At 38.0% G+C, this 27,058-nt stretch overlaps 1 protein-coding gene across 1 annotated transcript in view; it reads left to right on the top strand.

Moving 5' to 3' along the window:
• Positions 1–1,264: 1,264 nt before the first annotated feature.
• The window catches only part of AMBRA1 (autophagy and beclin 1 regulator 1), a gene marked incomplete in the record, with an annotated part of 1,868,076 nt that continues 1,842,282 nt past the window's right edge, over positions 1,265–27,058 (top strand). Inside the window, 1 exon segment of the mRNA XM_044082605.1 lies at positions 1,265–1,423.

Raw genomic sequence — 27,058 nt, 5'->3', positions numbered from 1 at the left:
ATGGTGGCTGTTTTTTTTTTTTTGTAGGGGGTTAGGTTGGCAAGCAATATTCTCAGGTACGATCTGTGTATCCTCAAAATAATTGGCTTTTTATTGTGTGCTAGTATTTTGTCTGCTTTGAACATTAAGCCTTGGGTACAACTTATGCTTGCCTTGAAAGGAAACAAAATAACAAACTCTTTTCTTACTCATGACTTTTGCTTAGGCTGCTGTTGGATTAAAATGTTGGGAAAATGCATCCCAGAGCATCTATAACCCTATGGCTTCTGGGGATCCTGGCTTAATTCAGTTATTTTCTAAACCGTTATTTCTATGATGTCTTGGTCAGTAAAAGTGTATTTGAAAGGATGCAAGGAAAACAAAAGCTGAACAGCAAACTGAATTTCTTTCCTTAATCTTAATTTCTCTTACAGCCATCATTGGATGAAAAGATTATGTTAAAAAAAAAAAAAACAAACAAACTTTAAAATGCACTTAGGAGCATAGAGAAAATTGTGGCATCTTAAAAAGCAAACCAAAAATCTGAGAAAAGGAAGAAAACAAGTAATGCACATGATATGGGGAACACATTATGAGGGGAAACAGAGGGGAGCACTGGAAGATGTGTGTGTTTGGGGGGGGGTGAAACGATAGGAATTGCCTAGGGTACCATTTCACCCAAGTTTGTATTATATAATTGCTGCAACTAAAATGCCAATAACAGTGAATGTTATTTTGTGAGATGGGCGAACATAGTGCGTTAAACAAGCTTATTGCAATTTAAGAGTTTTGTAGGTACAGTTCAGTCTGTGCATACTACTACAAGTTTGCATAATGAACTAAAAGGCTGCTTAGGATGGGTGACAGTGTAATACTTAGACTAGAAGAGCTCCCTCGAGATTTGCTGGAGGCCCCCAAATACCAGCCCTAGGCTTTGTCAGATATGCTGTAGTAACAACTGAATTATGCTTTGATACATTGCATTTTTAAAGCTCCTTTACAGAAGTCAGATGAGAAGAAAGGCTACACCAGTAAATGATACACGACCGTAACAACTTTAACAAGACAAATGGTTGGATAAAAAAAAAATTAGAAAATAAAATAATTACAAATTATACTACTTCATTATGGTTTGCAGCTCCACCACACAATATGTTTATTATTAGAAGTGCCTGTTAAATAACATTTGAGTTATTGCTCCGGTTGGTTTTTGTACTAGTTGCACCCGTTTAAGTCAGCTGCTCGATGCTCTGCTATTACCCCTGAACTTTGGCTCTGAGCTCGTTTATTTCGTCTGTGTAGGCTAAGCACGGCGGGGCCCTGGATTCGGCGCCGATTGACGGAGTGTTGTGGTAGCTGCTGATGTAAACCGCTGGACGCGGAAGAGCATTGTTAAGTGTGGGACCAGCCACCCAGGGCAGTGAGAACAGGGGGCTTTACTTAGGTATGCTTGTTGAAGTTGTATCCAGGAGTATGGGTAACTTTGCACTACCCATGCAGATGAGTATGATAAGCTAGCTGTGGCTGGATCGGGTACCCGAGGTCGATGTCTGGGCCTAGAGTTTGGCCGGCCTCACCTGTGCTGTCAAGAGTGGCTTGTACCAGGACTTCAGGGACAGCGGCTCCAGTTAGGGGCAAATAATGGATTATGAGGAAGAATGTCCTCCATGAATTGGTTTGCTTGATTTGTTGGGTAAAAAAAATATGCAGAGTTTTTGGGACGCTAGATAGTCATTCTTTTTCCTTGTTTAAAACACATCAGAAATCTGTATTATCCAGTTCTTGAAGCCCTTAGTTTGCTGTTGTGTGGAGCTGGTACCTGTCATTAAGTTCCCTTTTTCTGAAAATTATATTACTTTTTATTTGGATGAAATGTGTAGGTTTGCAGAACCAGTCTGTTTTTTGTGTGCATATGTTTTATTAGAATTGCGTATGCTTTGAGATGTTTCCAAAAAAACGCCTAATGGATTAGCTGTTTCATACGTAGTGATGTGGGTCGATACTGACAGTCATGATGTACTTGTTTATCTTTAAGCATTCGAAATGCATTATGTGTATGTCTGGGTTTTTTTTGCATTCTATTATGGTAATCATGGTAAAGCAGCTGGCAAGCGATTAGTAGATCCACACTTCCTCAAAGTTTTTTTAAACGAGTTATTTACATGCCGCATTAAGTCTTTTTATTTCCAGGATTCTTTTTAGTAGTAAGTGTTTGATGTGATTTTTTTTAAGTTGCTGGTAAACTTATTCGCCGGTTAAACTGATAGTAAGTTGTACAGGAATCGTATCTACGAAAAATAGGTAACACTTTTCACTAGGTTTTAACGGTTGGTGTCAAACTTTTTGCTGTTGCTGTAGCTACTGGATTTTCACCACTATGACTGGTAACAAGAACACTTAACTAGTGTGATATTTTCTTAATGTGTGTGGTGAATACAAAAACAGTGCTTTTAATGCTTGTTTTTGATAAAAAATGTTTGTCGATTCAGACGAAGTGATCCATGCATGTCAAGAAGGCTAAGCAGTATACACATGATATACATGTATGCTTTTAAAGTGTAATTGTTAGTCATTTAATTGCTGTTTCCGTCTGTGCTTCAACACCTTCATGGAGATTATGTGGTGGTGTGGTGTTCTTTTATTTTGAATCCTTAACCCCCCTCCCCAAACAAAAACTTGTGTGTGATGTGTTCTGTTACTGTTGCTTCTTCATTGGTCTTGATCACACACTAGCTGATTTCCGTCCTCGTTGTTTCATTCAGTATGCATGCTTTAATGACTGGATTGTAGAGCTTAAGTGGTGTGACTTAAGCAGAATTGTGCTCCTAAACTGTTCACCTGCCTGTCATTTCTAATGCTGTCATTAAGATATTGATTATTTGTAGATATTTATTTGCGTTGTCAAACATTGTGTGATGTAACCAACAGCGGTGAGAGAGAGTAAGATAGTTTAGACCAATGTAAGTGTGTAGCTGTTTCGTAGTTGAGTTTTGTGATACGAACTATGATCAGTAACTGTAATGTTATAGTTTAGGGGGTGGATTCAGAAAGCTGCATGGGTATTTGTGGGTATGCATTGGGGAAGAAGGCAGCTTGGATCATCGGAAGAGGGCATGTTGAACGTAAGGTTCAGAGATCCAAGATGGGATAGCCTTTTATTCAGAAATGCCTTGCGTCAAAGCTAAGTATCCTTACGGTTTGCTGTTGTTTTACTGAGGTGTTTTCAGTGTGTCACTACAGTGTTTAAATATGACAAACTCGTGTAATTTTCTGTCCCATCATTAGTATTTTTATTACTTTATATTTACCTAGGTGTACTTTTATCCTGGTTGTTGTTATAGCCTTATGTTGTAGGGGACACCCTTGAGTGAAACGTAGTATGCTGAACTAGATGATTAATTATTCGTTAGGGCTTTGTGCAAGACCTTCTGTGAGTGTGTGCACTTTTCAAGCCAGGTTGCAGAAGTGTAGAACTCTGCTCTAGAGTTAGGCTCTGGGTCTGTACTGAGGTTCGAGACTATATGAGAAGTTGTCCTCTGCATTCTGTGCACATTGTGTAGTGTTAAAAGTTGTTTCTACATTTGTGATTTTTTTTCATTTGAAAGTGGTTGTATATAAACTGTTTTTCAAAGATGTGTTTTGCATGTTTAGATATGACAAATGACATTTAGGCATTTGGTTGTGGCTTGTATTTAGTGACAGTATACCACAAGTATTGCGATACGTTTTGCTGTATGTTTTGTTTTGTTGAACAAAAGGTTTGTATAAAAACTTTGTTAAAATACAGCTCCTGAATGCTTCTGTACCCTACAACTTATTTGTAGAAGAAGAATGAAATGTATGGAGAGCTTAACAGCTGACAAAGTACTTGTACCTGTGTGTTGTGGTTTCTTAACAGTTAGTCTCTGTAGATGACAGTGATTCATGTCAGTGGGGAAAAAGTGAAGTTTTAACGAAAGAGGGAAGGAGGTCTTTAAGAGATTAAAGAAGTGTATTAAGCAGAAAACTAAACTGAAATGGGAATGTAGGTGGTCTGTATTCAAATGTTGAGAGAAGATTATGACATTTTGGAATATGCTTTGGATAATTAATAAAATAACTGGAAAGAAAGTCATAAGTGCAGTAGAATAGGACAGTTTGAATGATGAAATGTCAACTGTATGGTATAAAAACAGTGGCAACCCAAAAAGGCAATAACGGAGAACTTTAAGCATGGATTTTTTTTGTCAAGATGAATTTATAATAGTGCTGGATGATGTAACTGTTTGTTCTATCTCTTAAAACGTATGGACTTATTTGTGTTAGTGTTCTGCTATTTGAATAAGCTGTAGAGACTACTTAACTTGTATGCTTTTTTTGCATTTCCCCTTGCATCCCATGAAAACTGTCTTCTTTGGATATCATGCATTCTTCTCTCTGGGATGCAAGGTGACAATAAATTTAATACTTTTTAGGGTAGTGGGTTGGTAGCTGTTATAAAAACTTGAGACTTAGTTTGTCTTATCGGAGAATGTTGAATACCATTGAGAAGTCACTAAATGTTGAATACCATTGAGAAGTCATTAAGCTGTATCAGCAACTGACGAGCAGATGTGGAGTAATTTTGATGTTAGACTTTAAAAGACTGTATAATAATATTTCGGAAATAGAATAACTTGTAGAGTGAGCATTCTTAAAAAGGTTACTTCTTGCATGAGCTATGCTTAAGAGTATGTATATTTCATAGCTGTATATCTCTGTATAGCTTGGGCATCATCATTATGGTTTACTTTTTGTCTGAATTCATAATTTGTATTTATTTTGCTTTAATAGTCATTTTCTTTTCTTTAGAATTGTCATATGCTGCTTTTTTTTTCCTTCTCCCTGGGACTCTCCTGAAAATTATTCTTCCCCTGTGGTCATTTCAGCAAGTTGTGATGTATGTCTGTAAATCGGCAAATGCAGATGAATAAAGTGGGATTTGAGATTCAGTTTGTACTAATACGTAGTTTTTGATGGAGCTGATTTGTAATGGCATTATTAGTACATGCCTGGATGGCAGAAGTTACTGTGGGATTTGTGGAATCCTGTAAAATAGTGTCCGAGGTTACGTATGAGAAACTGAATGAAGGATCTTGGAAAAACAAATGCAGAAAATTATGGCTGAGTAGGAATTTAAATACTTGTGGTCCATTAGGAAATAAGTAATTAGAAAAACGATTGATGTATGTCGAGTTTAGAAATGGTTTAGTTGAGGTATAATGTTGCTTCAGAGAGAGTGTGCTCGTGCATTAGTTGATATTTACAGTGGATATAAAAAGTATACACACACCTTTTAAAATGCCAAGTTTTTGTGATATAAAAAAAGAAACCACAATAAATCACTTCAAAACTTTTCCCACCTTTTAATGTGAACTATAACCTGTGCAATTAAATTGAAAAACAAATCTGTTAGGGGAAAAAATATATAAAAAAAAAAAAAACAAAACTTACAATAACCTGGTTGCCTAAGTGTGCACATCCTTAAAGTAATACTTTTGTTGAAGCACCTTTTGATTTAATTACAGCATTCATTCTTCTTGGGTAGGAGTCTTATCAGCATGGGACATCTGGACTTGACAATATTTGCACACTCTTACTTGCAAAAGCATTCCAAATCTGTCAGATTGCGAGGGCATCTCTTGTGCACAGCCCTGTTGAGGTCACCCCACAGATTTTTATTGTATTTAGGTCTGGACTCTAGCTGGGCCATTCCAAAACTTAAATTTTCTTCTAGTGAAGCCATTCTTTTGTTGATTTAGGATGTATCCTTGTGGTCATTGTCGTGTTGAAAGGTGAAATTCCTCATAACCTTCAGATTTCTAGCGGATGCCTGAAGGTTTTGGGCCAAAAGTGACTGGTATTTGGAACTGTTAATAATTCCCTCCACCTTGACTAAAGCCCCAGTTCCAGCTGAAGAAAAGAAACCCCAAAGCATGGTACTGCCACCACCACGCTTCACCATGGAGCTGGTGTTCTTTTGGTGATGCAAAGTGTTGCTTTTGAGCCTGGATGTTAAGGCTTCCGTCTTGCAACCCTACCCCATAGGCCAGACATATGGAGAATACAGGAGATAGTGGTCACGTAGTACACAACCAGTGCTTGCCAGACATTCCTGCAGTTCCTTTAGTTTTTCTGTAGGTCTCTTGGCAGCCTCCCTCATCAGTTTTTGTCTTGTATTTTTCATCAGTTTTGGAATGTCCAGTTCTTTGAAACGTCACTGTTGTCCCATATTTTTCTCCACGTTTTGATAACTGTCTTCACTGTGTTCCATGGTATATCCAATGCTGTGGAAATATTTTTGTAACCTTCTCTTGACTGATACCTTTCAGCAATGAGATCCCTTTGATGCTTTGTAAGCTCTCTGCGAACCATGGATTTTGCTATAGCAGGCAACTGAGTAAATGTCAGGAAAATCCTACTAGGACAACTGAACTTTATGTGGGGGTTAATCAGTCTCTCTAATTGATGGAAGGTGTGTACCCAAGTAGTTTGAATGCTGTAAGCAAAAGGTGCTTCAACAAAGTATTAGTTTAAGGACGTGCACACTTGTACAACCAGCTTATTGTACGTTTTTTTTTTTTATTTTTTTCTCCTAACAGTTTGTTTTTCAATAGAATTGTACAGGTTATAGGTCACATTAAAGGTGGGAAAGTTTTGAAATGATTTGTGGTCACATTTGTTTATATCACAAAAACCTGGTATTTTAACAGGGGTATGTACATTTGTTATATCCACTGTATGAGCTGGAAATTAGTAAAAGGTAGAAACTATATGTATTGCTGAATGCCTGAATATTGTCATGTTTGCAAGATAAAATGAGATGACAATAAATGATTTTACACTGAACAGTTAAGACAAATCTCTCCATCCCAAGTGTCCTGGACTGGAACATGTCTTCAGAGACTAGGTTTGGCAGTCTGTATCTCATGGGTTGAGATAATAAAGGCTCAAATTTTAAAAGTAAGTAGTGGTATGCTGCTGATAGTTGCTTAAGACTAAAGATGTCCTGTCTTTGAGGGTAATGGGAAAGTGAGATCTAAATACTGCCAGTGCTATTGTGATGCTTCCCAAAGTTATGTCAGAACGGGGAAGATCTTGAGTCAAAATTAGTGCTCTGGTAGCTGTGCATAAGGAGCATTTGAGAAAAGATCCTGCTGGTAGTAAACCAAATGTGTTACTCTTTTAGGCAGAGTAGTGAACTTTGTTTTAAAACAATAGTACTTGTGGTTTCTGAAAAATAAACCCTTGATGGAATATTGGTATCGTGACTGCAGTGGGGAAAAGAGATGAAGTAACATGCAACAAGAGTTTTGATTACTTTGTGACTAACAAGTTTGATTTAGAGTGAAGGTAGGAGTTACAGGTATATTTTATTTCAATTTCAGCAGAACATTTCATATGGTACCACAGGAAAGTGTGTGTGTAAAAGTATGTGGAGTGATTATGTGACTCTTTCTTGTATGTTGCTCAGAGTTGCTTTTGATCGATTTTTAAGATGGATTTGGGGAATTGTCTAGGTTTGTGTTGAAACCTGTGTTCAGCATTTTTATGTCTGATAATTTCAGAAGTAGATGAATATTCCATTTCCTCGGGGGTTGTACAGTGTTTGAGTTGGTGGATATAATTAGCAGAGGGTCTTGCCCCCATGCAAAAAAAAAAAAATAAAAAATTGAGAGTTGCGTGTATTGAGGTTTATTTTTGGCACATGCATCTTAGTGTCATTTTATGGGCTACTCGACTAGTAGACTTGTATATTGAACTGAAACTAGTAAATGTTAACACTTTAAAACTCAACATTTGCAACGTTGACAGCTTAACTTGCCTGCTCGGAGAATAACCCCAGGGCATGCAAACTCTAAAACAGTGATTTTACTGGGGGAGGGCATGCATAACCCCTGCTAATTTATATATGTAGACTCCCAGATCACACATTCACTGGAGAAGGGCCATATTTTTCTCCCAGGGAATTGCATATCTCGCAACCCTGTCAATTTGTTACATCAACAAAATAAGATGTTGACTTGTGCCACTCTCGACTAAAGTTGAGTGCAACTTTTATGTAGCATATGTACACATACATGATATGCAAATATATTATGTGTGTGTGTGTGTGTGTGTGTGTGTGTATATATATATATATATATATATATATATATATATATATATTTGTGTGCAAGTTCCGAAAGAGAATGGAGGCAGGGTGCGCGCACAGACATGCTGTAATGTTAACCCATTTGGCTTTATACCCCCCCCCCCCCGTACAACTTTGAAATAAAAAAAAAAAAACGGTTCTTTACACAAGGTATAATCCACAGACTGCAGTCCAGAGGTTAGCACTGAGTGTGTCTCTTCACTGCATGCTTCCAGATCTTTCAGATGATTATCCAAGCCAGGAACTAAATTCCTGAGGTCTGTCGTCCAGGCTGCTTGTTATATCCTTGATTGGCAGTTAAGACCTTGTGATGTTACAGATTACTATGAGAATATTCTCACACTCCAAACTGCAGTATACACTGAGTACATATCTAAAGGCACATCCATATATCAATTTATTACCAGTAATTTGTTTACTTAAATATTGCAGTAGGGCATGATTCCCTACCTTGGAGTCCCTAGCTAAAGTGAAGTATTTAAATGCCCAAAGATAATTTTTTATTGTTGGATGCTTTCATTAGTTGAATGTTTCTCTCCTGCATGCTTAGCTTCCTGCTGATATGGTGTACAAGGTGTGCTTCTTGTTTTGAATGCCTTGTGATAGCACAAACCTCAATCCTACCTCCTAATTTGTCTGTATACAAGATAAATTCTTAAGCCTTGGGAGGCTGTTGCTGCTTGACAGGAGTTGTTTTCCTTTAACATCTGCCAGAGGGTAGGTTGTACTTGCAAATTTAGACAGAAATATAGTGTGGCATCCAGGTAATCCAACAAAAGATGTCCCCTTTTTCTTGTTGGAGGGTATAGACTTTTCCTAGCTGTTGTCTTGCACTTTTGATAATGTTTATGGGTTCTGATGCAGCCTGTTTTCAGGTAATCAGTACCCCTAGTTTTTGAGTGAGGTACCATGTCCAGGTTTGTTGCAGTATGTTTGGAGTGGGCTTCAGCACTTTACGTGTCAGAAGTGGCTGGGGCTCCAAGTAGGCTGAGTAGTAATATTGAGACTGTGTGGTGTTACAAATGTTTTTTTCTTTGTCTCTGAGGTTAACCTCTGTCTTATCCTTTCAACAAGTCCAAGCCTTTCCTAGGTTCTCTGTGTGATCAGATCTGAGCATGGGATGATATCAGACTGTAAAATATTGTTAGGTTTTTAATGTTGTCATAGCTAAATGACTTATCAGGTTTTTACAAGTTCTACTGGACTGCTCTGTTCAGTGTTCTTCTATCTCACTTAGTTTGAGCATTGTTTTTTTTTTTTTTTGTTTAATTTCTTTAACAAAGAGAAGAAATTCCTTACGTTGTGGAGCAGCATTTCTTCTTCTTATAACTTTTTACTACTGCTAATGTAGTCCATGAAAAATTAATAATCATTCTTGTTCAAATTGAAATGGAGATATGTATGCATGATGTAGAATTGTATCCTGGCGTGAGGATATTATCTGTGCTAGCATGACTGGCTGAAGTTTTGTAAAGAATTGTAAATTACCCTGCGTTACATATACCAGCATGACCTAGCTATAATGTTATAAAGAAGTTTGTCTCATCACTTTGATTTATGCAAGATGTTTGAATGTCAAACGTTGTTCTGGCTGATAAAAGCTACGTGTTCTTTGTAAAGAGAATTCTGAATGTATGTTGTGCCAGAGTCAGCTGACCCAGATGTGCAGTCATTGTGTGCCAGGACTGGGAGAATAGTCTTAACTGCAGCTGTTTGAAACAAAGTCTGAGAATTCTCATGGCAGCTACCTGTTACTTTTGAAAAAGATCTGCTGTAAAAGTAGGTTCTGAGTCAGTTAAGTTATTGTTAAGTAGTAGTTTTCCAGAGCTGTTCAGCAGTAGTAGTCCAGTTGTTTCCAGTAGAGTAGTTGCTGCAGTCACTGAGGACAGACAACAGCCTGGAGTGTGGATACAGTTTCTCATCTTTTTTTTTTTTTTTTTTTTCTTCTTCTGTAAGGTAAGAGTATAATCTTGTCTTGCTGAGTTTATTTAAATCAACTATGGACAGTTGATCTTCAAATAGTCCGGGAACTACAGATAATTAGAGGTTTTCTAAAACCAATGTGAGTTCTATCTTGCAGTATTTTCATATTTCCTGTGTGTGAAACTCTATTGGAATCTGTTGTCAGTGTTTACATATTTTAAATCCTTTTATTATTAAATGTTTTACTATCTCTTATTGTGGCTGGTTGTTTAGTTAATATTTTTAATAACTATGAGTGTGTTTATGGTTATTGTTCATAAGTGTGTACTAGGCTAATGGCCGTGGAGCCTATATAAGCCTAGCTCAGGAAGATAACTTGGCATCATGCCGCCCACACCAGGGCCACTCCGAAAAGCATTATTGCTTGGGATACATGCCATCATTTGTTTCAATATCTGTATAATTGAACACCCCTTTTGAAGGGTATTGTGGTATTTGACTGGTGGCAGCCATTACCTTGTAATTTCGGCAAAGAAACACAACAGGTAGATGTTAGTCTTTCCCAAGAGTGTGTATGTGTAACTTATCGGACACCTAGAGCTGGGACACAGTGCTCTGCAGTGGTTAGAGTGGAGACTAATTTGGGGACCTGAAGTGAAGCATATAGTTAAGTCTCTGGTTTGGAACCTGTTCCCGGTGTTCTCTTAGAGGAAATTGTGCATTTTGTCCCTGCTTTTAGTGACGCCCCTTACCAGAGACAGTGGTGAGGATTGGGACTCCTTATTTTCTGCCCCCGGTTAGAGAGGGCTCGTCACACATGGAATATTTAATCAAACCACTGAGCTTGTAAAAAACTTAACTTTTCTCCTAGTATTTTATCAATGTGATGCAGTCTGACATTATTTGATTTCAATCAGATCTGAGTACTTGGTTATATTGCCAACATCGAGTTTATTTATGTTAAGTTTTATCCATTTTGTCGGGTATAAAGCACCCCGTTTAGACATTTTATTTAAAGATAAGCAAGTATTAAGTGAGTGAAGTTCTCCTTGTGAAGCTTAATACAAAAACCTTTTATTGAAAATTTGCCACTTTTCTGATGAAGTAAAATTCCAAAATTTTTTTTTTACATTATTTTTAAAACATGTATAAATGTCTGATAGCTGTAGAATCATTATTTCTGTACACAGAGAGACTGATATTCCCTTTAAGTTGGGTTTTTTTTTAATCCTGGACTTGTAAGAGTTCATAAAATTTACCTTGAGCATAATTCTTAATTTCCTGTATCATAATCTAGTTTTGTGGCTCTAGATTTATTTCTAATATTAATGTAGAAATTGACTTTGAGTTGGTTCAGTTGTTTTAAGGCAAGAATATTTAAAGTTGATCCTTTTCAGTTTAATTTCCCCAATTATTTTGCCTTTCTAATATGTGATGGGAATTGCTCCCATTCCTAAGTCAAGCTGCTGTGCAAGTTCATGAACTTAGTATTGTTTCAGTCTTTGTTGGCCAGAAGTGGTGATCTCGGCACCCACGTTGTGTACCCAGAATTGACTTTTGTAATTCAAATGGAGTCTTTAGACAGACAGTTACATACTTTGCATGCAGAAACCAGAGGGATATGGAAGCTAGATACCCAGACAGTAGTAGGGACTACAAACCTAAAAAAATGAATGCATTTATCTGTCCATTCATCCATCCATTCACAATCCCTTTTTCCCATTTTTACGCATATGGTTGGGATTTTACTTCAGAAGTGACAATTGTCTTGAACCAAGGTTTACACTGCCAGATGGGTAGCCACACACTCGCATGCACCCTCACACCTATGGTCAACTTAGTGTCCAGTCCACCTACTGCATGTCTTTGCAATGTCGGAGGAAATTGGAGCACCCATTGGAACACAGGAAAGACATTAGACTCCACACAGAAGGCACCCCAATCAAGAATTGAACCAGGGAACCTTTTGCCATGAGGCAACAAGACTATCTCTTGTGCCAATGAGCCGCCAAGACACTAATCGGTGGATGTAGAAATCAGTGCTATTTTTGTCTTTTTCATGGACATCTGTGTCTAGTTTTCTCATTATGTTTCGAATTGTTTATATCATGTGGGATCATCATCATCATTCTGTAGAAATGCTTTGTGGTTCATGTTTCTAATGCTTCTCATCTACTTCTGTACTGTAGTATTTGCACAATCCCCAATTCAACGGTATTGCCATGCACATAGTCCACTATCCTGGGTCGCCATTATTATTAACCTTTTTATCTTTTAGTTTCAATTCACCTGTCCTTAACCATTTCTGCATTAAATCTTAGTCAACATGAAGTTGTTCCAGGAGGTCTCTCTACTTGTTGTTATATTTATGGATTTTCCATTTTTTCCTTCTCTGATCATTCTCTTTTCCAGTGAGACACCTTTGATGTAGATGACTTTGTCATTTTGTTAGTGTTTCATATCTGTGTATCTCATTATGTTTCATATCTGTGTATCCCATTATGTTAAGTTTTTTAAATGCTATTCATAAGTAGATTGAGTTGGTATTATATTGGATATAGTTGCATAGAAATGGCCACATGTAGTTGCCAGTGACCTACGTAGTTGTTTCACCTTTTTTTCAGAGCTAAATAGATTTCTTGTATAAATTCTTCCAGTCTTATAATGAATATGTACAAAAACTTCAAATGTAACTCTTGACATAGCTTTTATATCAGATTGATTTGCCTTCTTTGTCTTAAGGTCTTGTGTGAAGGTTGTAAGCCATGCTTTTTGGGGTGGGGAATCAAGAATTTTTATGAGGTTTTTGTGTAATTTATTCAGATGAGGAGTCATTGATTGAATTATGTGCAATACATTGAAGTAAAATCATTTTTTTAAGTTCTGCAAAAAATAGGCTTCAGTCTGATTTATGTATGTTTTCTATTGTCCTATTTTGTCACAGGATTTTCTTAATGTTATTCCCATGTAAAGTAATTTTTGGGTTTCTTGGCCTCACACAAGATGAGGGGGATTATGGTATTGTATTGTGGTATTGTATGCTTAATTTAAAATTTGAAATTTTGGTTTGTCATCGAAGCCATACGTTTTCTTAATCTTTTACTGTTATTAGAATCCTCTTGGGGAAAACGTAGTGGTTCAGATGTGATCATTATTGGCCATCTGCAAAAAGCATCACTAAGACTCCTGATTATGTCCTGCTTTTATTCCATGGACCTTACTAGTCCTACAACTAATTGCTAGTATGTTTATGGCTAAAGCAAATAGCAGAGGAGACATTAGATAACCCAGTTTCTACTTTCATTCATTTCAGTTGAGTCAGAATGAAATGCCCCCAGTTGAGAAAGATCAAATATTTGTAGTACTTTCAATTCAATAATGTATAAGAATTTATTTAGACTTTTGTACATCAAGGTTAATGTGACTTGGGTGATGTCTAATAACATCTTGACTTATTCTTTAAAGACCAACCCAAGACTATATAAAAAGACTAAATTCAGTTAGGTAATTGATGAATAGTTCTCTAATTATTCCTTTATAATTTTCTGTGTAAATGGACATAAATGTTTTTGTAGTTTATGAAGAAATTGGTCTGTGTGCTCAGTAGTTTTTAGGGGCTTTATTTTCTTTTAAAAGTGGGGAGGTTGAATATTGTGATATGCTTATCTTTTTTGGAACTTTTCTCACTGAAAAGGGGTTTATGCCAGTCATACTTTCTTGATCAACAAATGCAAGCGAGTGCAGAAATTATGAAACTTATTGTCTGTAGGCCTAAAATGAGTGTGACATACTTTTTTTTTACTAAATATGTATGGGAACTATTGTGAGAATCACTTCTAAAGAAATCTGGTTTATTACACTTGTTGCCACAGGTTTACTGCGCTTGCCAAAGTGTACGGGTTAAAACCGTTTCCAGCTGGTCATCTGGTGTTAGCAGGAATTTGTATGAGATTAAATATTTGCAGCTTTATGTGAAATGGTTTTCGTCTTGCATTTGACATTCCAAACGGTGGGAGGGAGGCTTAATGGGCTGTTTAAATGCATGGGGAGTGGAGATATTTAGTCTACTAGTGTAAGCACCTATTCTTTGTCCACTCATTTCATGTGAGACAAATGGAAACATAAAACCACTTGCTACATATAAGTATTTATTTGTTTGTTTTTTCAATTGCCTTTTTTTTCCCACCTGAAGTGGTGAGACTGAATGGTTGTGTTGGTTTGAGGATGAGTTAAACTTCGTTATACAGTAACTGTTCATTGCCTTTTCAGAAACGAGCATACTAATCGGGCAGTCAGCAAGTGCGCCCTTTGTAAATTATATAATATTTTATATATATATATATATATATATATATGTATATAAAAAATATTTGTCCTGCCATTGAGTGGCCAGACTTTTCTGTTGGCACATGCTGCAGACAACACACCAAAATATGAGAATCTGGTACGTTCTCCAAAACCTACCTGATATTCCTAATTACGTTTTTGTGCTGTTTCTGTAAGTGTCTACATAACACTTAACAGAATAACTGTTGCATTGTTTTACTTTTTTCTCCATTGCTTTTACTGCACTGATGTACTCTGCAAGTGTGGGAATGCAACTCCCATACTCAAGTTCAGTTCATCAGTATAGGAAAGACAATACAGAAAGACAGAAGTGGCCTTAAACAGTTGCATTGTTTAGAAAGGTAAGTAATGTTGTATAAAAGCAGTAATCCCTGAACATGCATGGGTATATCAGGATTTACCCACAGTTGGTTTTGGTTTAATCACTTTTTTTCACCTTCATGATCAAACCATGGATAAGTCCTGATAAACCCCACACACAGTTGCAGATTATTGCTTATAAATATGCATTTGAGTTTGTGTTTTGGACAGGTAGGCACAAGATTACTTCATTTTCTTTTTTTAGGTTTATTTTTGAAAAGCAAGTGGTGGGAAAATCCAAACCCAGTATACTGTAAGACCACACAAAAGTGTGTAATTTTATATGCAGGTATTGCAGGGATCCTGCTTGACAGATGCTATTTGCACTTGAGTATTTATACAGTTTTCCATGTAATTCGTACACAGATGGAAATAGAAAGCTTCAAGGTTGTTCTATCTCTTTTTCTAACAACATTCCCATGAGAGATCGGTGTCTTTCACATATGGAAGCAGGCTTGTTATTGAAGTCTTAAGTTGCATTGCATTCTGAACAGATTGACATTGCAGCTTGATTTCATGCTTTAACTGAATTACACATGGGACTGAGTAGTAATATTTTGAAAAAGCTTATAGCATTAGGAGTATAACCCAGAAACAGATGAGACTTGTAGTTTCATGCTGCAGTATAATACAGTACCTAAACGGTAGACTTGGCTCTTCAAATCCTTTTTATGGGGGGGGGGGGGGAGAGTTGTGGTAAGAGGGCCATGTTTTCTACTTGGGCGGGAAGGGTCACAGTGGGTCAGTAGGGTGAAGTGGTTCCCGATTTCCAGGATTGACAGCACTTGGAGCATGTAATTCATAGCAGAAGGTGCCTCACGGTCATATTTGCAACCGTAATCTTTTCCTGAATATTTTGTGAGCCTTACTTTTGTTGTAGACCACCCGTAGGTGTGTTATGTGGCAAGATCCATTCCATTCTATAAGGAAAAGTTTTTTTTTTCCCCCCAAAAGTATTTTTATTATTTTGTACAGGAAGTATCAAACAACAAATGATTGGAAATACAAAAAAATTCTGAAATGATAACAAGCATGGTTTCAATACATTCCTTAATGCTACGCAACTCTCCAAATCACAACTGTAATATGTATATAAAATGTGTGTGTGTGTGTGTGTGTGTATATATGTATGATGTATACACACAGTTTTACCACAGTCATGAAGAGGGAGCCAAGCTGGCTCCAGTGAGAGCTTTGGTAACTAATTCAAGAGGAAGGAAAACATTCATGGGCGAGGAAAAAAAAAAAACAGTAAATGCAAATGCCTAAGCTGATAATTACAATAGTTCCGTTTGGTACAAATCCAAGATAATAAATTGCTCCTTCCGACCCTTGATTAATCCCCCAGAATGAGGTAAAAAATGTTTCCTCTATTTCTGGTAATGTTGCGTCTTTCGGCTTTTCGTTGTTAGGAGTCGCCACAGCGGACCTCCTGTCCGCTAATGATTGGTAGTTGATTTTTATGTGCCGAGTTTCCAGCCCTGAAGCACAACCTTCAACGAAGGTACGCCCATTCACGCATATCTCCACGCAGAAGACGCTCTAGCTGAGTCGACCCGGACAGCGTCTTACTGTGAGGCGACAACGTTACTGCAGCACCACCACTGCGGGTATCCCTTTGTTTATTAGGGTTTCCTATGAAAAGTTTTTGTGAGGATATGTATTTAATTGCCAGATTCCTAAATTCATTGCACGATAAGTTGGTGCAGTCCATCCAATTTTTGGTTATGTAAAATTTGATTAGTAAACAGAGTAATAAGGATGTGATACTTCAGTTTAGATATTCTAAGTTCTGCAATATTTAGGACCGCTAGTTCCCAAGATAGGGTTAACTTTTGATAATCCATTTTCTCTAAGCGCACTTTAAGGGAGCACCAAAATTTGTGTGCACGCTTACAAAACCATAAGATGTAGGTCAGCTTGTGGAAAGGAGCAGCATGAACATTATGAGGAGACATTAGAATTTAATTTATTTAGTATGGGAGGGAGGTATTGTTAATCATTAGTTGCGTGCATACTAGTTTTTTGAATGGGGTGGATTCAATTGCGCTTGAGTCTCTGGTCCTCCATGAATTTGGTTCCTTGCTGGTCCCAATAGTTAGAAAATGGCAACATAGTTTGATATTTAGAGGCCGCGACTATTTTTATAAATATTTGATAACATACGTTTCTTTTGGTTAAGCTTTCAGTGATATCTACAGTACTACACTAGCTATATCTTTTTCAATGTTTGGTTTATCTATGATTAGTGTTTGGTATGAGCTTCCTGATCTGACGTAAAGTAGTGTATTTATGACCCAGTTTTAATTAATTTCTCAATCCCTCTAGTGATTTCTCCTTGTGTTTATGGATGTCCCACACTTTACATTCTTTGATTAAAGGATAGCATGAGAGAGTAAGTATTTTATTATCAAGTCTGATGCTGGGGTTCCTATGTATTGGTTGGATAGAGGAGATTATCTTATCCAAATCAAGGGATTTGATTAAGCCTGGAAGATCTTTACTCTTTGTTTCAAAATACTGTTCATATTAGAATTCTTTAAACTTATTTAAGACAGGAAGGGGAAGTCTTTTGGGTTGTGGTTATTGTCAATTAGATGGTTGTGCCAGATTCTTAACCATGGAGGGAACCAGGTGTTTTTCTTCGGGCTGAATTTTTAAATTACTGCAATCTATGAAGATCTTGCAAAGTGTTTGCCCACACTTGATACATGGATGAATAATTATGCTCATATTATATCCCTAGGTACCTGAAAGAGTACTCTGTTTTGAAGGAAGATTCCGTGAGTAGATATTTGTGGTACAGAGGATTAACCACTGAAAATGGGACAATTTCCCAGTTGGACTAACCCGGTTAACAAATGTCAATAAATAAAGTCACATTTTAGGTTGACTTTATAGTTCAAAATTCCCAAAAAATTATTGATTGTACTAATTAATTTCTTTAGATCTGAACTGGAGCGTTCAAAATAGATATTTAAATTGTCTGCATATGCAGACTTATCTTGGTATTCAGAAGTTTGGGAATGGATTGTTGTTTGGGAGATGTATAAAAAGAGAGGCTCAATATAAAGATTAAAGAGGTGGTGGGAAAGGGGACATCCCTGTCTAGTTCCATTTGATATCTTGATAGGTTTCGATAATATTTTATGGATGTAGAGGGAAGTATAAGACTTATTATATAAGGGTTTAATTAGAGTAATGAATTCTTTGGGGATGTTGAACTGGGCTATAGCTGTAAATAGGAAGTTCCAGCTGACTCTGTCAAATGCTTTACATGCATGTAGAACATATATCTCAGGCTTTTTTTCATTCTTGGTGAAATGTATCATAGCTTTTAAGGTTAAAGTATTATCCGAAGTCTGTCTGTTTGACATGAATCCACCTTGTTCAGGGGATACTATATCGGGCATAACTTTTTTTTCATTCTCAGCTAAAATAGAAGATACAATTTTAATATCCACATTGATTAAAGATATTGGCCTATAATTTTACAGGTTAGATCTATCCAGATTATTTTTAGGTATAAAGAAGTTTTGGAATTGCTCCGGTAGTAATCGGATATACCATGTAGTTATATACTTTCAAATGAATAGAAGGTAGTTTTTGATTGAATGTTTTATAGAATTCTGATGTATATCCATCTGGGCCTGGTACCTTGCCTTGCTTTAGTTTCCCTATGATGTCAGTTTCTTGCTGATTGAGAGGGGCGTTGAGAAACTCTACATGGTTTTTGGGAACGCAATATTTTTAAAGAGTCCTTTAATTTCTTCAATAGGAGATTGTTTGGTATCCAAACCATAGACCTCAGAATATATTTGACAAAATATTTATATTATTTGGATGTCTGATTTTTGTATACCTTATCTTGATATTGAAGAAGCAAAATCCTTGTGGTTTCTTGTCTATTTGCAATTATACTCGCCAGTACCTTAGATGGGAATTGTGCCCACTCAGGATATTTAGTTACTCCACTCCCTTCTTGAACACCAGTCCTTTGATATTCTCTGTTTAACTGAAACCTGGTTAAAACCCTTCACTACAGACAATGAAATCACTCCCCCAGGTTACAACATCTTAAGACTCGACCGCAAAACTAAAAAAGGTGGAGGAGTAGCTCTTTTATTCAAAAATGAACTCAATGTAACATTAGTACCCTGTGACAACCTGGACATTAGCAAGTCTGAACTTCTTATCTCAAAGCTTCAACTTAACCCGAAAAAATCTATCTATATAATCTGTATTTATCTACCACCAGGCAACAACATTACTACCTTAGAAAATATCCTCAGTTGGTCCACCTCCACCCACCCACAAGAAACCATAATACTAGGAGACCTTAATCTAGACTGGACCTATTTTAATACTAATAACCCAACCTCTCATATCAACCTCCATGGCTTTACACAGACAATAAGCACCCCTACTAGGATAAACAAACCTAATAACAAAGAAAGTATTATTGATTGGATTCTCGTGAATAAACCTCTACTAAAATATAAGTCTGGAACATTACCTGATGACTTTAGTGATCACAATTTAACTTATATTATAAGACAGAAAAATGCCCTTACAATACTCCAATTTTTTTAGAACCATGCGATCTCAAACATTTCAACACTATTCAATTTAAAACTGAACTAAATGCCTGTAACTGGAACCCAGTAAAGACACTGCCTCTTGAAGAAGCTGTCCAATACTTTAACACCACATTCCTAACAATTCTAGATTACCATGCTCCAAAGTGCTCCATCCGAATTAAATCTAAACCTGCCCCTTGGCTATCTAATGACACTAGACAAAAATGTTACTTAGAAATAAAGCATGGAAAAATGGCGAACTAGCAAATCTCCTATAGACCAACAGACTTTCAGGCACCTAAGAAACACTACCAAAAAAGCCATCTTCACTGATAAAAGGAGTTATTTTAGTAACCTCCAGCAAGCTAATCACAACAACCCTCAAAAATTCTGGTCAACCCTAAATAGACTTCTTCACCCTGGACAGACTTCCACTCCATCCCCATCTGGGTCTGAAAAGAATTCTGCCCTTGATATAGCCAATACTTTCAACTCTTTCTTTACTGACACTATTAATGCCTTGGCCTGTCCTCTCTCTAGTGACAACACTAACATCCCTGACCTTGTATCCCTCAAACTACCAACCTTTAGGCTTCTACCCATCTCTACCTCCTTTATACAGAAATGTATCCATAAACTCAAACCATGCTCCCCTTCAGCAGACCAGCTTCCATCTGAATTCCTTCAAAAAGCAGCCTCTGAAATAGCCTATCCCATATCCATTCTCATTAATAGAACTATAAGTGAAGAAACCATACCTGACATCTGGAAAATCTCACACATCATACCCTTACACAAAGGAGGTAACTCCTATGATTACTCCAACTATAGACCCATAGCTCTCTTGTCCCCACTCGCTAAGATCATGGAAAAATGTGTTCACCAGCAGTTAATGAACCACCTAATAAAAAACAACATTCTTACTACTTGTCAACATGGCTTTAGGCCTTTTCATAGCACAACTACCGCTCTCCTCTCCTTTACTGACCTGATTAACAATAATCGTAATGATAACATCCGGTCTTCAGCTCTCTTTATCGACCTATCCAAAGCCTTTGACATGGTTAATCACTCTCTCCTTATACAAATTCTCAAATCTCTTTACTTAGAGCCTAAAGCTGTCCACTGGTTCAGTTCCTATCTCTCTAATAGGAAACAAGCCGTTCTCTGGGATAAGAAACTATCATCTCTTCTACCTATCTCACTTGGGGTCCCCCAAGGCTCTATCCTCGGACCTCTTCTTTTCTCCCTCTTTATAAACGACCTACAAGCAGCTATTCCCCAGGCTACATGCATACAATACGCTGACGACTCCACACTAATGTGCTCTGCTAAATCCATTGCTGAACTCCAAACTAATACTCAAGATATATTCTCCAAAGTGAAACTTGGTTCTTAAAGCGTTGCCTACTCCTTAACACAAAAAAAAAAACAAACTCCTACTCTTTAAGCCTACTAATAGATCCCCTGCACTAGATTTCACTATCTTATCTAATAATGGAACCATTATATCACCTGACCCCACTACCAAACTGCTAGGTGTCACAATAGACAACAACCTTACCTTTGACTGTCACATTAATAATACCATTAAAAATGTAAACAGGAAACTCGTCTCTCTCTATCGAATTAGGACTTTTTTAACCTCCCCAGCCAAAGCTACTCTTGCCCACTCTCACCTCATCTCTACTCTTCTCTATGCCTCACCAATCTACACTAACCTCAAAAAAAACAATCTTCACAAACTATCAACCACCTACAATAACATAGCCAGATTTGTTACTGGTAAGCCTTTTAGAACACATCACTGTTTGTTTAAATCTGCAGCAACTTAACTGGCTTGAACTGTCTAACATGCTACTACTTTCCCAACTTACAGTTGTCCATAGAGCTCTATACCAAAGTCAAAATACACCTGCACTTTCTAACCTCTTAACCACATATTCTAATCTAAACTCCCTCCGCTCATCAAACAAACTGCTAGTTTCCTTGACAAAATCTAATAACCTAGCTGGTGTCTCCCTCTTCTCAAATGCCTTGGGTAAACACTGGAATCAACTTCCTACTGAACTTACTTCTATGGCATCTACTACTTTGTTTAAACAAAAACTTAGAATCTACCTGAAAAGCCACTGGATGTGTCCCTGTTCAAATCCTGATTAAATGTTAATTCCTTACCTACCACTCCTCTCCCTTTTCTTATGCCCCCCCCCCCTTAACTGGCCTTTCACCACCTTGCCTCCTTCTCCTCACAAATCCTATTCCTTGTGTCTCTGACCCTATTCCCAGGAAGCTTATATCTTTATCAACTCTACACTGCCCTTCTACTGCTTTTTTTGCTAACTCCTGTCCCTTTACTCTCTCTTCTCATGCTACAATATGTAATTATGCTAAAGATGATAGTATTTAGATAGTCTAGGTAGTGTACTTCTTTGTAATCTAGTTTCAGGTTTCAATGTTTTAGTTCTTTTCCCTGGTCTCTCTTATTATTTATCAGGTTCTAGAAGTTGTATTGACGTTTAATAGAATGTATTTTTGTTTTTCCAGTTGCCTTCTTTTTGTAATCAAGATGCATTGGTTGAAGTGTTACAAGTCTGTAACTTGTTATTTGTAACTTGTTATTTGTACTCATTATAAATCTCTTATGTCCATATGTGGAGCTTTTCTCCCCGGGCCTCTGCTGAAAATGGAAATATATCCAGTCAGACTAGCCCGGTTAACAAATGTAAAATAAATAAAACAAATAAATAAATAAAAAGTTATGCATTTAGTTAGTGTCGAGAGTAGTTATGTTGGTACAATTCAAATAGATATATTTTTTGTGCTGTTTATTGATTTCTCGATGTCAAGGTTTAGTTTGAGTTTATTATTTTCGAGCTCTTTCAGTTAAGCCGCTAACTTTTATTTTCTTTTGCCAATTTTTTAAAATACCCAGCATTCTGAATTGATACCCCCCTCAGTTTTGTCTTACATGCAGCCTGTTGGACATAATATGGGATAGTGGCGCTCTCTAGATTCTTTACTAGTTCAAGTAGGATGTCCGATGCCTCTTGAGCCACCTCTGATTTAAATAATAAATTGTTGTTTAAAGACCAGTTACACCTGCTAATTCTTTTCATTGGTTTATCAGGGGGATTTATTTTCAATGTTATTTTCGAATGATCTGATAAATACCTGGGTTCAGAAGAATATTTAATATCACCTTCTGTCAAAGCCTCTGAAATGAAAAAAATCTATCCTTGACCAGGTATTGTAACATTTGGAATAATATGCATAGAAATTATTTCTCCCCTGACCTTCACCAAATGAAATAGGGTATGTTGGGCATAAGTCAGTCATAAGTTCACCTAAGGCGATAGACGAGTGTAGGTTTTGTTTGAGGGGATTGCTAGTGTGGTCTAGACCTGGGTCAGTGTAGGTTTTGTTTGAGGGGATTGCTAGTGTGGTCTAGACCTGGGTCAGTAACTGCATTTCAGTCCCCACCTATTATATAATCACGATCAGGGGAACTTGCCTAATATATATTTCCAAAATAAAATCTTGTCTCTGGCATAGGTTCGTAAGTGTGTACTAGGCTGATGGCCCTGGAGCCTTTACAAGCCTAGCCCATAGGATTACCCTGGCGTCATGCTACCCGACCTTAGTTCCTAGTGCCTCTGTTGAATAGAGCCACTAGAGTGATCCCCGGGGTGAATTTTCTATTTTCCCATTCACTCATCAAGATCCCTCTTAGAGTGCCACTGAGGGTGTATGGGCCATAAACATTGAGGAAATGGGGTTGATTTTCCTTTTGACGGATTTGGGGCTATAAAGTAACGCCATCTACCCTTTACGTCTGAGTTATATTCTGTAATTGATTGCTGAAATAATTTTTTAATTGTAGTAGATTTAGAACTATTCCCAGCTGCAGTTATCCACTTTTTATTTAAAGCTACTTTCCATTCATCTCTAAACATGCGTGTTTATTGTATAAAACATATATTTCCCTCCGATTTTGAAAATTAGGTGCATCAACAAATTTCTTATTTTTATCTTGCAATCTCCTCACATTCCACGAATCTCTTGTCCGCATCCCCAGGACATAACATGTAAAGTAGATATTTCCAGTTTTAGTTTGAGATTTTTTCTTTCATTAGATGTAGGGGAAAAAAAAAGAAAATGCGTCTCTGAAGCACTGGATATGATTCCTGTGCCTACCTACCCACCCCTCTTGTTTTGAAAGAGCTTGAAAGAGTGATATTGCAAAAATAGAACGGTAATATACATTGATTAGTTGAGGAACACATGTAACCTGTAGAAAACAGTCTAACCTTTCTAACACTTTTGCGAATCTAAAACATATATACAGTTCTAGAACAACTCCTAGATTAGTCATCCCTTTACCCTACTTAAAAATCCACTTCACTTCTTCTCTGATAGTTGAAAGTACAGCCAAATCAATGTTTTATGTTAGTACGATAGTATTAGCCCATGTGATAAAACTCCATATACAAAAATTCCTAACTTGAAGATGTTGCTCAGAAGTAAATCCGCTACAATGGATAGGATGAGTAGAACAGGAAGCCACTTTTAAGGAAAAGCCTGATGCTCGACATTGAGCAAAGTTTCTGTATGTAATTTAAATAGGGAAGACTGTGGGTCTTGATCTGAATGTTGTAGTACAAGAGCATTATTAACAATAATGAAGGGTTGCGTATGAATTCCAGACATCTAGTCTGTTATGGGCAACTGTAACAGGACTGATTAAAATAAGATGCGGTACTGACTGCTGCATCGCAGAAGTGATGCAATACCGTAGGCAGAACGTGTTACTGGAAGCATAAACATGTACCTTATTATCTAATACAATATGTTTTGATAGTTTGCCGTTGCATAATGTTAGCTGTTCTTGTCACTAGGACATTTTTTTCTACGTAAGCCTAGCCAACAAGGTTCCCTGGCTTACACCACCCAAGAAAGTTTTATTTTCCTGTGCCACTGTCGAGCAGAGAGACTGAAGTGATCCCCGGGGTGTATTTCCCATCCACTCCTCAAGATTTTTCTTGGAGTGCTAATGAAGAACTTTGCTTGACATCTATGGGTAGCCTGTTCCACAGTATGGGAAGTCTCTGGGACAGGAATCTATCCCTCCAGCAAGTCCTGTTTATTGTGTTGACAAGGTTTCGGCCCTTAGTGTGTAGCTCGGAGGGATTGGGATTTCTTTAGGTTTAGCATGTCCAACAGCTTTGGGTTTGACATAGCTTTATATGTTAGGCAGAGATCACCTTGGAGTAGGCGATATGCTATGGAGTAAAGCTGGAGTTTTGAGGCGGTCAGTGTAGAGCATTTGTTTGAGGCCAGTAATCCACTTTGTGATGTACTTCTGTGGCCTTTCCAGCTGCTGCAGATGTCTTGTGAGGTACATTCTAAAAGGGGCATTGTACTCTATAATGGGTCTGAGTTGTCGAGTAGAGGGGAACAATGACGTCTTTTTTTTTTTCCCTGGATGAGAGCCCTTTTATGATGGTGTGCCATGTAGAAGGACTTCCTGACTATTGTGGCGATGTGACTATCAAAGGAGAGACTACTGTCCACCTGGGTCCCAAGGTCTCTTATCACACATTTGGTGCTAAGTAGATTGCTGCCCATGTGGTAATTCATGGGTACAGAGTTTTTACCAAGGGGATGACACTGCACTTTTTGGCATTGAGCTTGAGGCCATGGCTCTGACCAGGCATCTGGCTCAGCGAGGCCATTCTGCAGGATGTACACATCATTTGGGGACTTGACTATGGTGCCTAGTTTGCAGTCATCTGCGAACTTAGTTAGCCAGAGGCTTTCTGTGTTGGCCTGTACTTCAGCGAAGTAGATGCCAAACAGGAAAGGTCCCAGGACAGAACCCTGTGGTATTCAACTTGTCACTGCTTTGAGGTCAGATTTGGAGTCTGCAACTTTTACAGTGTGGGTTCCGTCAGTGAGCCATTTGGCAACCCATCTTCTGACTTGGGGATTTATACCTAGTTTAGTGAGTTTAGCTATAATTCCAGAATGGGGGATGGTGTTGAAAGCATTGGCGAGGTCAAGATAGGCTGTGTGAACCACCTTACCCTCCTGTACGGCTTTGGTGACTGCCTCAAAGAAGTCGATCAGGTTCAGGAAGCGTGATCTGCCTTTCACAAACCTGAACTGGGTGGGATCCAGAGTTTGGAGGTTACCATTGTCTTTGAGTTCCATGGTGATATGTTCCATGGCCTTGCAGACCAGGCTCGTCAGGCTAATAGGTCGATAGTTCTTGGGATCAGTGGTGGCTCCCCCTTTGTGGAGTGGGATAACTGTTGCTGTGCGCCATTCAGTGGGCACAAAGCCTGATGTGAGGCTATTATTGAACATGGTGCTTAAGTGGGAAGCCAGTTCATTCTGAAGTTCGTGTAAAATGCAGCCTGGGATGTTGTCCGGTCCCATGGATGCTGTGTTTTTGGCTGTAGAGAGTGCAGCTTTTACCTGCGTAGTTGTGATTACAGGGACTCTGCAGTCTTCCTGTATAGATATGGGCCACCTTTAGGGGGTGGAGGGGTAACGTTAACACTGAACCTATCTGCCAGGATGTTGGCAATATCAGTTGGTTCTGTAATTTTTGTGTCGCTGTAATGCAGAGCAGATGTGGGTGTTGCCATCGAGATTCTTGACATAGCCATAGAATGCTTTGTGGTTGTTCTTAGAATTAGTGGCAAGTTTGTTTTCGTAGCTAGCTTTGGAGGATCTTGTAAGGGATCTCAGCTTCTTACTGAGGCTAACCAGGGAGCTCCTCCACTCATGGGATTTTACTCTCTCTTGCAACAGTTTCTTCCTTCTGTTGTAAAGTTTGTTTATGGCAGGGGAACACCAGATTGGCTTCCTTTTTTTTTTTTGGAGGATATTGTCTTGCTTCTGTCTGGGATAGCACGATCCATGCACTTGTGTTTATAGAGTGCATTTATGTGGGATTCCGCAGTTGTAACTGTATTGTCCATCTGCATGGGTGTCATGAAGTTTACCACTTCTGTCTTAAGCATGAGGTTGGCGTTGGAGAAATTTTTTACTGTGGTTTCCTTAATTGGGGGGGGTGGGGTAGGGGCGTGATGTGGGCTATCAAGGATGATTAGCTTATGGTTGGATTGGACCAACGAGGAGTTGACTTCAGGTGTGGAACACCGGTCACTCATGTTGGTAATGACCAGGTTTAGGATTATTGTTGCCCCTGGTGGGGATTTGGATAAGTTGATGTAGAGCTTTGGAGTTTATGAATTCCCGAAAGCGTTGAGCTAAGGAGTTGGTACATGAGTAGTTTTCCCAGTTAATGGTGGGGTAGTTGAAGTCTCCCATTATTAGGGTGTTTGGTTGAACCCTAATATTTTCCACTACATCAAGAAAACAGGAGTGGGAATCCTGGGGCATGGTGGGGCATCTGTAGCAAGCTACACTTTGGATTGCAGTTTTGCCCAAAGTTAGTTGCACTTGGATAACCTCGGATGCATTATGCTGAGCAACTAGCCTGGAGGTGTGGATATCCGTAATGAATATGGGCACACCTCCGCCTTTGGTTTTTTGGTCCACTTTACATGGCCGAAAAGTGTGGTATGAGTTATAGCCTGGTAGTGCAGGAGTGCTCTCTAGACCCTTGAACCATTTTTTTCCTAATATTGGACTGCTATCAGTAGCAAAGAAAATCTAAATGATG

Source organism: Protopterus annectens, chromosome 9.part0, assembly GCF_019279795.1.
Source record: "Protopterus annectens isolate FY-2018-M chromosome 9.part0, PAN1.0, whole genome shotgun sequence".
Lineage (NCBI taxonomy): Eukaryota > Metazoa > Chordata > Ceratodontiformes > Protopteridae > Protopterus > Protopterus annectens.
The sequence above is the reverse complement of the archived record's forward strand: the minus strand, read 5'-3'. Positions and strand labels throughout refer to the sequence as shown.